General features: G+C 41.8%; 1 non-coding gene across 1 annotated transcript; it reads right to left on the bottom strand.

Moving 5' to 3' along the window:
* Nucleotides 1-2725: 2725 nt before the first annotated feature.
* Nucleotides 2726-2799, bottom strand: TRNAN-GUU (transfer RNA asparagine (anticodon GUU)). Its single transcript has one exon. It is a non-coding gene; the product is annotated as a tRNA-Asn (tRNA).
* Between the last annotated feature and the right edge of the window lie 11600 nt (nt 2800-14399).

Here is a 14399-nt window from a genome sequence, read left to right as displayed (position 1 = left end):
ACCTGGCCTTCTCTGATGTAATCAGAGTTAGATTTGATTCAGTGATTTTATAAAAACATCTAGGAAGCACAATTTAGCAGTGGGTTGCAGAGAAAAAGAAATATGCTGGCAAAAAAATCAAATTGCGTGATTAAACAGCTCTTCATTTTCTGGCTTTATTTTTATGCTAACAAATTTGTTCTCTGAAAAGTGTCCACAAAGCCAAGTCTCTGATTAACACCTTTGTAGGGATGGTTTTTCACCTATTACTAAATTAAACTTGCTTCATTGGAAAGGCAGCAAGATGCATCCTCATTTCAATGTCTACTGAAATAATACAGGTTGACACCAGGAAACATTAACGCCACTGCATCCTTGCTGCTTTCTCATGTGGAAGTCTGTTTAATGTGAAAACAAGGTGATATCTAATTAGCACACAGGTAAGGAATTAAGAAAATCTTTATTTAAGGGTGAAGATGTTTCTCACAAAATCGTTGCCCCAATGCATCATTGAAATTCAAGCTGGAAAGATGATTTTAAAATATCACTTGTACATTTTGTATTGCTCTTCTGGTGACAATGTAGTTTGTTTTTGTCAATTACCATTTTAATAATAGGGTAAAGAAAATGAAGTGGATTTTTGAAAGAAAACAATACTGTCAATATACTATTAAAACAAATTAAAATGGTAAAAGTTATTGTACTTTAAGTAAAAATAAAAGAGACAAAATATCAATCCCAGTTTTGGATTACTTTAATTAACAAAAAAAAAATGCATATAGCAGAGGATAGTTTCAATCTGCCTACCTCTGGGTTATGGGCCCAGCATGCTTCCATTGCAGTACTCTGCTGCACATGTAAGTTCAAGAGATCCTGAAGCACTCACTCATCATGGGAAAGTAACAATGTGTTTCTTCGTTGGTTGATGGAAGAAACATCTTACAAAAACTCTCCAGATTATTGACTTTTTAAAGCAGGGCTGGCCAAACCAGTCCTCGAGATCTACTAACAGTTCACATTTTCTAGACTACCTAGCTGGTGCACAGGTGTAGTCATTACTAATTAAGATGTGCTGCATTCATTCCTAACTGACCATTCTACAGATCTCCAGGAGGCCTGGAAAACATGAACTGTTGGAAGATCTCGAGGACCGGTTTGGCCAGCCCTGTTTTAAAGTTTTTCTAGGAAACGTTTTAGATGAATGCTTATTAGCCTTTGTCAGTATGGACTTTTGCAAAGTGTCTCTGTGGCACAATCAGTTAGTATGTACGGCTATTAACCAAAAGGTTGGTGGTTCAATCCCACCCAGGGACCTAATTGACCTTATCAGATTTTGGTGATCTTTAAGTAGACAAGTCAAAATTTCAAACCCCCTGTTATGGTGTAGGGTACCTGGCCTTCTCTGATGTAATCAGAGTTAGATTTGATTCAGTGATTTTATAAAAACAGCTAGGAAGCACAATTTAGCAGTGGGTTGCAGAGAAAAAAAATATGCTGGCAGAAAAATCCAATTGAGTGATTAAACAGCTCTTTATTTTCTGGCTTTATTTTTATGCTAACAAATTTGTTCTCTGAAAAGTGTCCACAAAGCCAAGTCTCTGATTAACACCTTTGTAGGGATGGTTTTTCACCTATTACTAAATTAAACTTGCTTCATTGGAAAGGCAGCAAGATGTATCCTCATTTCAATGTCTACTGAAATAATACAGGTTGACACCAGGAAACATTAACGCCACTGCATCCTTGCTGCTTTCTCATGTGGAAGTCTGTTTAATGTGAAAACAAGGTGATATCTAATTAGCACACAGGTAAGGAATTAAGAAAATCTTTATTTAAGGGTGAAGATGTTTCTCACAAAATCGTTGCCCCAATGCATCATTGAAATTCAAGCTGGAAAGATGATTTTAATATATCACTTGTACATTTTGTATTGCTCTTCTGGTGACAATGTAGTTTGTTTTTGTCAATTACCATTTTAATAATAGGGTAAAGAAAATTAAGTGGATTTTTGAAAGAAAACAATACTGTCAATATACTATTAAAACAAATTAAAATGGTAAAAGTTATTGTACTTTAAGTAAAAATAAAAGAGACAAAATATCAATCCCAGTTTTGGATTACTTTAATTAACAAAAAAAAAATGCATATAGCAGAGGATAGTTTCAATCTGCCTACCTCTGGGTTATGGGCCCAGCATGCTTCCATTGCAGTACTCTGCTGCACATGTAAGTTCAAGAGATCCTGAAGCACTCACTCATCATGGGAAAGTATCAATGTGTTTCTTCGTTGGTTGATGGAAGAAACATCTTACAAAAACTCTCCAGATTATTGACTTTTTAAAGTTTTTCTAGGAAACGTTTTAGATGAATGCTTATTAGCCTTTGTCAGTATGGACTTTTGCAAAGTGTCTCTGTGGTGCAATCGGTTAGTGTGTTTGGCTATTAACCAAAAGGTTGGTGGTTTAATCCCACCCAGGGACGTAATTGACCTTGTTATCAGATTTTGGTGATCTTTAAGTAGACAAGTCAAATTTCATACCCCCTGTTATGGTGTAGGGTACCTGGCCTTCTCTGATGTAATCAGAGTTAGATTTGATTCAGTGATTTTATAAAAACATCTAGGAAGCACAATTTAGCAGTGGGTTGCAGAGAAAAAGAAATATGCTGGCAAAAAAATCAAATTGCGTGATTAAACAGCTCTTCATTTTCTGGCTTTATTTTTATGCTAACAAATTTGTTCTTCATTACGTCCCTGGGTGGGATTGAACCACCAACCTTTTGGTTAACAGCCAAACACACTAACCGATTGCGCCACAGAGACACTTTGCAAAAGTCCATACTGACAAAGGCTAATAAGCATTCATCTAAAACGTTTCCTAGAAAAACTTTAAAAAGTCAATAATCTGGAGAGTTTTTGTAAGATGTTTCTTCCATCAACCAACGAAGAAACACATTGGTACTTTCCCATGATGAGTGAGTGCTTCAGGATCTCTTGCACTTACATGTGCAGCAGAGTACTGCAATGGAAGCATGCTGGGCCCATAACCCAGAGGTAGGCAGATTGAAACTATCCTCTGCTATATGCATTTTTTTTGTTAATTAAAGTAATCCAAAACTGGGATTGATATTTTGTCTCTTTTATTTTTACTTAAAGTACAATAACTTTTACCATTTTAATTTGTTTTAATAGTATATTGACAGTATTGTTTTCTTTCAAAAATCCACTTCATTTTCTTTACCCTATTATTAAAATGGTAATTGACAAAAACAAACTACATTGTCACCAGAAGAGCAATACAAAATGTACAAGTGATATATTAAAATCATCTTTCCAGCTTGAATTTCAATGATGCATTGGGGCAACGATTTTGTGAGAAACATCTTCACCCTTAAATAAAGATTTTCTTAATTCCTTACCTGTGTGCTAATTAGATATCACCTTGTTTTCACATTAAACAGACTTCCACATGAGAAAGCAGCAAGGATGCAGTGGCGTTAATGTTTCCTGGTGTCAACCTGTATTATTTCAGTAGACATTGAAATGAGGATACATCTTGCTGCCTTTCCAATGAAGCAAGTTTAATTTAGTAATAGGTGAAAAACCATCCCTACAAAGGTGTTAATCAGAGACTTGGCTTTGTGGACACTTTTCAGAGAACAAATTTGTTAGCATAAAAATAAAGCCAGAAAATGAAGAGCTGTTTAATCACGCAATTTGATTTTTTTGCCAGCATATTTCTTTTTCTCTGCAACCCACTGCTAAATTGTGCTTCCTAGATGTTTTTATAAAATCACTGAATCAAATCTAACTCTGATTACATCAGAGAAGGCCAGGTACCCTACACCATAACAGGGGGTATGAAATTTGACTTGTCTACTTAAAGATCACCAAAATCTGATAACAAGGTCAATTACGTCCCTGGGTGGGATTGAACCACCAACCTTATGGTTAATAGCCGTACACACTAACTGATTGCGCCACAGAGACACTTTGCAAAAGAACATACTGACAAATGCTAATAAGCATTCATCTAAAACGTTTCCTAGAAAAACTTAAAAACAGGGCTGGCCAAACCGGTCCTCGAGATCTTCAAACAGTTCATGTTTTCCAGGCCTCCTGGAGATCTGTAGAATGGTCAGTTAGGAATGAATGCAGCACATCTTAATTAGTAATGACTACACCTGTGCACCAGCTAGGTAGTCTAGAAAATGTGAACTTTTAGTAGATCTCGAGGACTGGTTTGGCCAGCCCTGCTTTAAAAAGTCAATAATCTGGAGAGTTTTTGTAAGATGTTTCTTCCATCAACCAACGAAGAAACACATTGTTACTTTCCCATGATGAGTGAGTGCTTCAGGATCTCTTGAACTTACATGTGCAGCAGAGTACTGCAATGGAAGCATGCTGGGCCCATAACCCAGAGGTAGGCAGATTGAAACTATCCTCTGCTATATGCATTTTTTTTTTGTTAATTAAAGTAATCCAAAACTGGGATTGATATTTTGTCTCTTTTATTTTTACTTAAAGTACAATAACTTTTACCATTTTAATTTGTTTTAATAGTATATTGACAGTATTGTTTTCTTTTAAAAATCCACTTCATTTTCTTTACCCTATTATTAAAATGGTAATTGACAAAAACAAACTACATTGTCACCAGGAGAGCAATACAAAATGTACAAGTGATATATTAAAATCATCTTTCCAGCTTGAATTTCAATGATGCATTGGGTCAACAATTTTGTGAGAAACATCTTCACCCTTAAATAAAGATTTTCTTAATTCCTTACCTGTGTGCTAATTAGATATCACCTTGTTTTCACATTAAACAGACTTCCACATGAGAAAGCAGCAAGGATGCAGTGGCGTTAATGTTTCCTGGTGTCAACTTGTATTATTTCAGTAGACATTGAAATGAGGATGCATCTTGCTGCCTTTCCAATGAAGCAAGTTTAATTTAGTAATAGGTGAAAAACCATCCTTACAAAGGTGTTAATCAGAGACTTGGCTTTGTGGACACTTTTCAGAGAACAAATTTGTTAGCATAAAAATAAAGCCAGAAAATGAAGAGCTGTTTAATCACTCGATTGGATTTTTCTGCCAGCATATTTTTTTTCTCTGCAACCCACTGCTAAATTGTGCTACCTAGCTGTTTTTTATAAAATCACTGAATCAAATCTAACTCTGATTACATCAGAGAAGGCCATGTACCCTACACCATAAGAGGAGGTTTGAAATTTTGACTTGTCTACTTAAATATCACCAAAATCTGATCACAAGGTTAATTACGTCCCTGGGTGGGATTGAACCACCAACCTTTTGGTTAATAGTCAAACACACTAACCGATTGCGCCACAGAGACACTTTGCAAAAAGTACATACTGACAAAGGCTAATATGCATACATCTAGAACGTTTCCTAGAAAAACATTAAAAAATCAATAATCTGGAGAGTTTTTGTAAGATGTTTCTTCCATCAACCAATGAAGAAACACATTGGTACTTTCCCATGATGAGTGAGTGCTTCAGGATCTCTTGCACTTACGTGTGCAGCAGAGTACTGCAATGGAAGCATGCTGGACCCATAACCCAGAGGTAGGCAGTTTGAAACTATCCTTTGCTATATGCATTTTTTTTTGTTAATTTAAGTAATCAAAACTGGGATTGATATTTTTGCTCTTTTATTTTTACTTAAAGTACAATAACTTTTACCATTTTAATTTGTTTTAATAGTATATTGACAGTATAGTTTTCTTTCAAAAATCCACTTAATTTTCTTTACCCTATTATTAAAATGGTAATTGACAAAAAAAAACTACATTGTCAACAGAAGAGCAATACAAAATGTACAAGTGATATATTAAAATCATCTTTCCAGCTTGAATTTCAATGATGCATTGGGGCAACAATTTTGTGAGAAACATCTTCACCCTTAAATAAAGATTTTCGTAATTTCTTACCTGTGTGCTAATTAGATATCACCTTGTTTTCACATTAAACAGACTTCCACATGAGAAAGCAGCAAGGATGCAGTGGCGTTAATGTTTCCTGGTGTCAACTTGTATTATTTCAGTAGACATTGAAATGAGGATGCATCTTGCTGCCTTTCCAATGAAGCAAGTTTAATTTAGTAATAGGTGAAAAACCATCCTTACAAAGGTGTTAATCAGAGACTTGGCTTTGTGGACACTTTTCAGAGAACAAATTTGTTAGCATAAAAATAAAGCCAGAAAATGAAGAGCTGTTTAATCACTCGATTGGATTTTTCTGCCAGCATATTTTTTTTCTCTGCAACCCACTGCTAAATTGTGCTACCTAGCTGTTTTTTATAAAATCACTGAATCAAATCTAACTCTGATTACATCAGAGAAGGCCATGTACCCTACACCATAAGAGGAGGTTTGAAATTTTGACTTGTCTACTTAAATATCACCAAAATCTGATCACAAGGTTAATTACGTCCCTGGGTGGGATTGAACCACCAACCTTTTGGTTAATAGTCAAACACACTAACCGATTGCGCCACAGAGACACTTTGCAAAAAGTACTTACTGACAAAGGCTAATATGCATACATCTAGAACGTTTCCTAGAAAAACATTAAAAAATCAATAATCTGGAGAGTTTTTGTAAGATGTTTCTTCCATCAACCAATGAAGAAACACATTGGTACTTTCCCATGATGAGTGAGTGCTTCAGGATCTCTTGCACTTACGTGTGCAGCAGAGTACTGCAATGGAAGCATGCTGGACCCATAACCCAGAGGTAGGCAGTTTGAAACTATCCTTTGCTATATGCATTTTTTTTTGTTAATTTAAGTAATCAAAACTGGGATTGATATTTTTGCTCTTTTATTTTTACTTAAAGTACAATAACTTTTACCATTTTAATTTGTTTTAATAGTATATTGACAGTATAGTTTTCTTTCAAAAATCCACTTAATTTTCTTTACCCTATTATTAAAATGGTAATTGACAAAAAAAAACTACATTGTCAACAGAAGAGCAATACAAAATGTACAAGTGATATATTAAAATCATCTTTCCAGCTTGAATTTCAATGATGCATTGGGGCAACAATTTTGTGAGAAACATCTTCACCCTTAAATAAAGATTTTCGTAATTTCTTACCTGTGTGCTAATTAGATATCACCTTGTTTTCACATTAAACAGACTTCCACATGAGAAAGCAGCAAGGATGCAGTGGCGTTAATGTTTCCTGGTGTCAACCTGTATTATTTCAGTAGACATTGAAATGAGGATGCATCTTGCTGCCTTTCCAATGAAGCAAGTTTAATTTAGTAATAAGTGAAAAACCATCCCTACAAAGGTGTTAATCAGAGACTTGGCTTTGTGGACACTTTTCAGAGAACAAATTTGTTAGCATAAAAATAAAGCCAGAAAATGAAGAGCTGTTTAATCACGCAATTTGATTTTTTTGCCAGCATATTTCTTTTTCTCTGCAACCCACTGCTAAATTGTGCTTCCTAGATGTTTTTATAAAATCACTGAATCAAATCTAACTCTGATTACATCAGAGAAGGCCAGGTACCCTACACCATAACAGGGGGTATGAAATTTGACTTGTCTACTTAAAGATCACCAAAATCTGATAACAAGGTCAATTAGGTCCCTGGGTGGGATTGAACCACCAACCTTTTGGTTAATAGCCGTACATACTAACTGATTGCGCCACAGAGACACTTTGCGAAAGTTCATACTGACAAAGGCTAATAAGCATTCATCTAAAACGTTTCCTAGAAAAACTTTAAAAAGTCAATAATCTGGAGAGTTTTTGTAAGATGTTTCTTCCATCAACCAACGAAGAAACACATTGGTACTTTCCCATGATGAGTGAGTGCTTCAGGATCTCTTGCACTTACATGTGCAGCAGAGTACTGCAATGGAAGCATGCTGGGCCCATAACCCAGAGGTAGGCAGATTGAAACTATCCTCTGCTATATGCATTTTTTTTTTGTTAATTAAAGTAATCCAAAACTGGGATTGATATTTTGGCTCTTTTATTTTTACTTAAAGTACAATAACTTTTACCATTTTAATTTGTTTTAATAGTATATTGACAGTATTGTTTTCTTTTAAAAATCCACTTCATTTTCTTTACCCTATTATTAAAATGGTAATTGACAAAAACAAACTACATTGTCACAAGAAGAGCAATACAAAATGTACAAGTGATATATTAAAATCATCTTTCCAGCTTGAATTTCAATGATGCATTGGGGCAACGATTTTGTGAGAAACATCTTCACCCTTAAATAAAGATTTTCTTAATTCCTTACCTGTGTGCTAATTAGATATCACCTTGTTTTCACATTAAACAGACTTCCACATGAGAAAGCAGCAAGGATGCAGTGGCGTTAATGTTTCCTGGTGTCAACCTGTATTATTTCAGTAGACATTGAAATGAGGATGCATCTTGCTGCCTTTCCAATGAAGCAAGTTTAATTTAGTAATAGGTGAAAAACCATCCCTACAAAGGTGTTAATCAGAGACTTGGCTTTGTGGACACTTTTCAGAGAACAAATTTGTTAGCATAAAAATAAAGCCAGAAAATGAAGAGCTGTTTAATCACGCAATTTGATTTTTTTGCCAGCATATTTCTTTTTCTCTGCAACCCACTGCTAAATTGTGCTTCCTAGATGTTTTTATAAAATCACTGAATCAAATCTAACTCTGATTACATCAGAGAAGGCCAGGTACCCTACACCATAACAGGGGGTATGAAATTTGACTTGTCTACTTAAAGATCACCAAAATCTGATAACAAGGTCAATTAGGTCCCTGGGTGGGATTGAACCTCAACGCAACATCAGCAGGGGGCCCTGGCCTCATCACCATCCCAGGTCTTTCTCATGTATGTATCATGTATGTGTGATATATGTATGTATGATATATGTATGAATCATATATGTTTGTGATATATATATATATATATATATATATATATTTATATTCCATAGACAAAAAACCTTACGGTTTCACATGTCCCATTAAGGCTTCTTAGACATGATCGAAATTTCAGAAGCCTGTTGTAACTCTTCCACTCAAACTCCAAAAAGCAATGAAATTCCGATCATTAAGGCTGACGCCTTAATGGACGTGTTCCTTGCGCAATACAGATATGGTATGCCATCACAGCCTGTGGGTAAGTGCAGATTCAGCACTCTCACAGAGTGAGATTGCTGTCACTCACACAATGGTGGAGCTGCTAATTCACAGATTTGTGTGCTCATTGGAATACACACATGCAGTCTATGCAACTGAAGGTCTGAGCAGTTTTGTGGTGCTCCCATCCCACACAGTGCCCACAACCATCCCATTCAGTCAACACAACAAAGCCACCTTGTTACAACATCCTTCTAACTCCATACATCCATCTCACTTAGTATACACATTTAGCTCCCTCAAACATCTTGGTTAATTGCTAAACTATAATACCCCATCTACGGTCTATGCATCTACACTTACTTCCCCTATACACCCCCATGCTGCCCGGTCTTCCCCAATCCCTACTGCTGTGTTCTCCGATCTGTGCTAGTCTGTACTAACTTATCTGTACCATCTGTCTTTCCCCACCTGTGCATTGTCTGTACCACCGTTTCCTTCTCTCTGTGCTGCTCAGTGTTTCCTTCTTCAACGTCACTCCGCCTCCTCCAGTACATGGCACACTGTCTTCTCTCCCATCTGCACCAGTTTTCTACCCATCCATGCCAGTGTTTTCAACCCATCTGCACCATTTCCCCCATCTGCACCGCTCTGTCTCCCTTCCCATACTTGCTGCTTAATCTACCCCCTATCCACACCACTCTTACCCTATTCATGTAGCTGACATCCTGAAGGTAAATTTAGTGGATCCTGCGCTCTTGGCAGGGGGATAACCGCCACAGCCCACCCCCCAGTGGTCCGGAAACGCCTCCGTTGTGCAGACCATGCCCTGCCAATGGCATTCTAACGCTGTTTGCACGCCCCCCTCCTTCCCCGCAACCACCTCTGCCTATCAATCAGGCAGGGTGATAGCATCTCACTGGGCTCCTGGGGTACGCACGCGCAGTGCGGCCATTGCACGTGCGCACCTCACAAACTAATTCAGACTGCAATCGCTGCTGCTGCTGCGGTCTGAATTACCCCCTGTGTTTCTCTGTCCCCCCCATTAGTGCTGCTTAGTGTTCCCTCTATCCACACACTTCTGTTCCCCCATCCACACCGCTCTCCTCCCTCCAATCAACAACACTCTTACCTCATCTGAGCAGCTTTGTCTTCCGCTCAGACCTTCAGTTGCATAGACTGCATGTGTGTATTCCAATGAGCACACAAATCTGTGAATTAGCAGCTCCACCATTGTGTGAGTGACAGCAATCTCACTCTGTGAGAGTGCTGAATCTGCACTTACCCACAGGCTGTGATGGCATACCATATCTGTATTGCGCAAGGAACACGTCCATTAAGGCGTCAGCCTTAATGATTGGAATTTCATTGCTTTTTGGAGTTTGAGTGGAAGAGTTACAACAGGTTTCTGAAATTTCGATCATGTCTAAGAAGCCTTAATGGGACATGTGAAACCGTAAGGTTTTTTGTCTATGGAATTTCATCGCTTTTTTTAAATTTATTTTTTTTATTCAGAAATGTAAAATTTCACTTAAAGAATAAACATTTGATTTTTTAAATGTTTAATGAAAATGTTCGTATAACATCACTGTTCTGTGCAAAATTATTTTATTAACCAAACCAAATTGTTTAAGGTCCGTACACACTTAACGATTTAATGAGCGACGTCGCTCATTTTATCGTTAAGTGTGTATGCAGCCAGCGACAAACGATGCGCGGCCCCGCGGGTCGGCAACAATCTTCGCTGTCGGTAGGGCATGCAGGAAGGATGTGGACTGTCGTCCACGACCTTCATGCAGGGCTGGCGGGGGCGTAACGTCACTGAGCGATATGAGCGGTCATATCGCTCAGTGTGTACAGTTGGCCGCCGGCCGGCCCGGGAGGGGAAACATTAGACGATGTAGCTCACAGAGCGACATCGTTTAATGTGTACGGGCCTTTAGACTTTGGTCAAAATATTTTGCTGCCTTTGCAGCTGATGCAGGGAGGGGGGTAGGCGGCAGCAGCCTGTAACTGAGGCTGGAGGTAGGCGTGAAATGCATTGCTTGTACGTGTGAGTGCGTGGTGTCAGGTGCTGCGCGTGTATATGTGTGTGTGTGTCAGGTGCTGCCTGTGTATGTGTGTGTCAGCTCCTGTGTGTATGTGTGTGTCAGGTGCTGCGTGTATATATGAGTGTGTCTGATGGTGCGTGTGTATGCGTCAGCTGCCGCACGTGTGTGTGTGTGTGTCAGGTGTTGCGGGTGTATATGTGTGTGAGTATCAGGTGCTCCGCGTGTGTACAAGTGTATGTCTGGTGCTGTGCATGAATACGTATGTCTGTGTCAGGTGATGCGCGTGTACATGAGTGTGCGTCAGGTGCTGCGCGTGTACATGAGTGTGCATTAGGTGCTGCGCGTGTACATGAGTGTGCGTCAGGTGCTGCGTGTGTACATGAGTGTGCGTCAGGTGCTGCGCGTGTACATGTGTGTGCGTCAGGTGCTGCGCGTGTACATGTGTGTGCCTCAGGTGCTGCACGTGTCTATGTTGGTGTGAGTAAGGCACTGCGTGTGTATGTGTGTGTCTGATGGTGTGCGTGTATATGTATGTGTCAGGTGCTGCGTGTATATGCATGTGTCAGGTGCTGCGTGTATATGCATGTGTCAGGTGCTGCGTGTATATGCATGTGTCAGGTGCTGCGTGTATATGCATGTGTCAGGTGCTGCATGTTTATTTTATTGTGTCTGATGGTACGTGTGTGTGTCAGGTGCCGCACGTGTATGTGTGTGTGTGTCAGGTGTTGCGCGTGTATGTGTGGGTCAGGTGCTGCATGTTTATTTTATTGTGTCTGATGCTACGTGTGTGTGTGTGTCAGGTGCCGCACGTGTATGTGTGTGTGTCAGGTGTTGCGCGTGTATGTGTGGATCAGGTGCTGCATGTTTATTTTATTGTGTCTGATGCTACGTGTGTGTGTGTCAGGTGCCGCACGTGTATGTGTGTGTGTCAGGTGTTGCGCGTGTATGTGTGTGTCAGGTGCCGCGCGTGTATGTGTGTGTCAGGTGCCGTTCCCCTTCTTCCCATCCCAGCTCTCTCTGTAGAATACAGCTCTGCACCCAGAGAGAGGGAAAGACTAGGGGGCTGATCACTGCACTGCTCACTTTTTGGTCATGAGTTCGGCCTCCTGTTTCTTCCAGTGCTGTGTTCCTGCAGCCTAGCCCTCCCTGTTGTGCCAGAGAATCAGCCCTTCCTTCCCCTGACAGAGAGAGAGAGCCCGAGGCAGATACACTCTTCCCGTAGCTGGCCTACCCCCAGTACTTCAGCACTGGCCATGCGGCAGTCAACAAAGGAGACCAGCAGGGGGTTCTGGCAGCATCAACTGTGGCCGCAGCTGGATCGGGGAGGCCTGCAGTGTCTGAGGTGGGCAACACTTCCTCCGCCGCTGTCACCTTCCCCTGCCGGAGAGAAAGCCAGAGACATACCCTTCCCGCAGCTGGGATACCCCTAGTACCTCAGCGCTGGACAGGCAGAAGTCTATGGAGGGGACCGGCAGGGGTTTCGGGCCGCCGCAGCAGCAGCGGCCGCAGTCAGATCAGGGAGGCCTGCAGGGTCAGAACTGGGCAGCACTTCCACCAACACTGTCACCTCTGTGCTGGGCATGTACACCAGTCCGTACGGACGGAGGTGTCCACAACAGGCAGCAGTATAATGAGTCAGACAAACTCATTACACGCTGCCCACTGCTGCGCCGCATGCCCTCGATGGAGGAAGCCTAGATGCGGTCCCCAGCGGCAGCGAGGGAGAAGGGTGATCACATCACCCTTCAACCCAGCACCTCACAATCAGCTGGGGATCTGCAGTAGCTTCATCTCTCTCTTCCTCTCCCTCTCTGACAGCACAGCAGCCCCTCTGGGTCCCATGTAGCTCTGCCCCCCTGCTCACAGTTCACTCGGCCTCTCCTGATTAAAAAGAAAATAAGAGCCTGACCTGCTGCTCAGATGCGAGGAGGGGACGGGCGGTAGGTCCTCTGTGAGTACACTACACAGTCAAAATTAACTCTGACTCCTCACAACAGTGTGGACTGCAGGCGACGTCAGATGCCAATTTGGGTGTGCTTGCCGCACTACCTGCCCATCAAGCCCAACGTGGCATTTTGTATTAGGAACCCTATAACAGCATTCCGACATCCCTCCCTATGACGCTGCCATCCATACACTGCCGCTCTCATACATCCGTACACCGCCACTCTCATACATCCGCACACTGCCGCTCTCACACAACTGTACACTGTTGCTCTCATACATCCATACACTGCCGCTCTCATACATCCGTACAACCCCGCTCTCATACATCCGTACAACCCCGCACTCTTACAGCCGCACTCTTACAGCCGCACTCTTACAGCCGCACACTGCCGCACTCTTACAGCCGCACACCGCCGCACGCATACAGCCGCACACCATCGCACTCATACAGCCGCACACCGACGCAGTTATACAGCCGTACATTGCCGCTCTCATACATCCGCACACTGCCGCTCTCATACATCCGCACACTGCCGCTCACATCTATACATACATAGCCTCCATACATCTACACATCCAATCCCCGCGCAAGGGAACACTGAAATCACTATCACTTTTCCCCGGGGTGTGACCACAGCCAGCCACTACTCCGGCCACCTTCTTGTGACACCAAAATGCATCTTACCTATCATCAGGGTGGTGCTGCTGCTGGGGGCAGGTTGCTGCCTCAGTCTCCTAGTTGGTGCTGCGATTGGAGGGGGTACTGCTTCCCTGTGCTGCCACTGTCTCCCGGATCATCGTGCCGCTGGCTGAATTGCAGCTTGACGCTACTGCTGCCGGGAGTAACAGCTTCCTGACTGTTGTTGCTGGTGGCTGCCTACTGCTCATTGCCGCCGGAACACTGACCGGCTCGGCAGTGATGCTGGCGGAGGAGTAGTGGCGGTGGGGTGGTGCCTGCTCCCTTCCCTCGAGCATGCCGCAGTGTAAAAAAATAAATAATAGAGAGCATACCAGGGTGAGAGTCTGTATGGATCACAGTGATTACACGGGGCACAGCATAAGGACACCTTGCTGTGAGGGGCTCTGCCCACACAGATTGCTGCACCCTCTCTGATGTCAGCCGCTGCCCTCTCGTTCTCTGGGCGGCCAGTTCCAGTGTGAGGTAGGAGAGGAAGAGAACACACAGGTGTTAGGCGCCGTGGTCCGCGATGTCCTCGCGGCCCGGCGCCTAGCAACTAGGGACGCCGAGTGTGCTAGCCGCCGGCTCCCTAGCAACGCTAGGACGCCGGGCGCGCTGAGCCG

The sequence above is a fragment of the Pseudophryne corroboree genome, unplaced genomic scaffold (assembly GCF_028390025.1).
Source record: "Pseudophryne corroboree isolate aPseCor3 unplaced genomic scaffold, aPseCor3.hap2 scaffold_360, whole genome shotgun sequence".
Taxonomy (NCBI): Eukaryota; Metazoa; Chordata; class Amphibia; order Anura; family Myobatrachidae; genus Pseudophryne; species Pseudophryne corroboree.
This window is presented reverse-complemented; position numbering and strand designations above follow the sequence as displayed.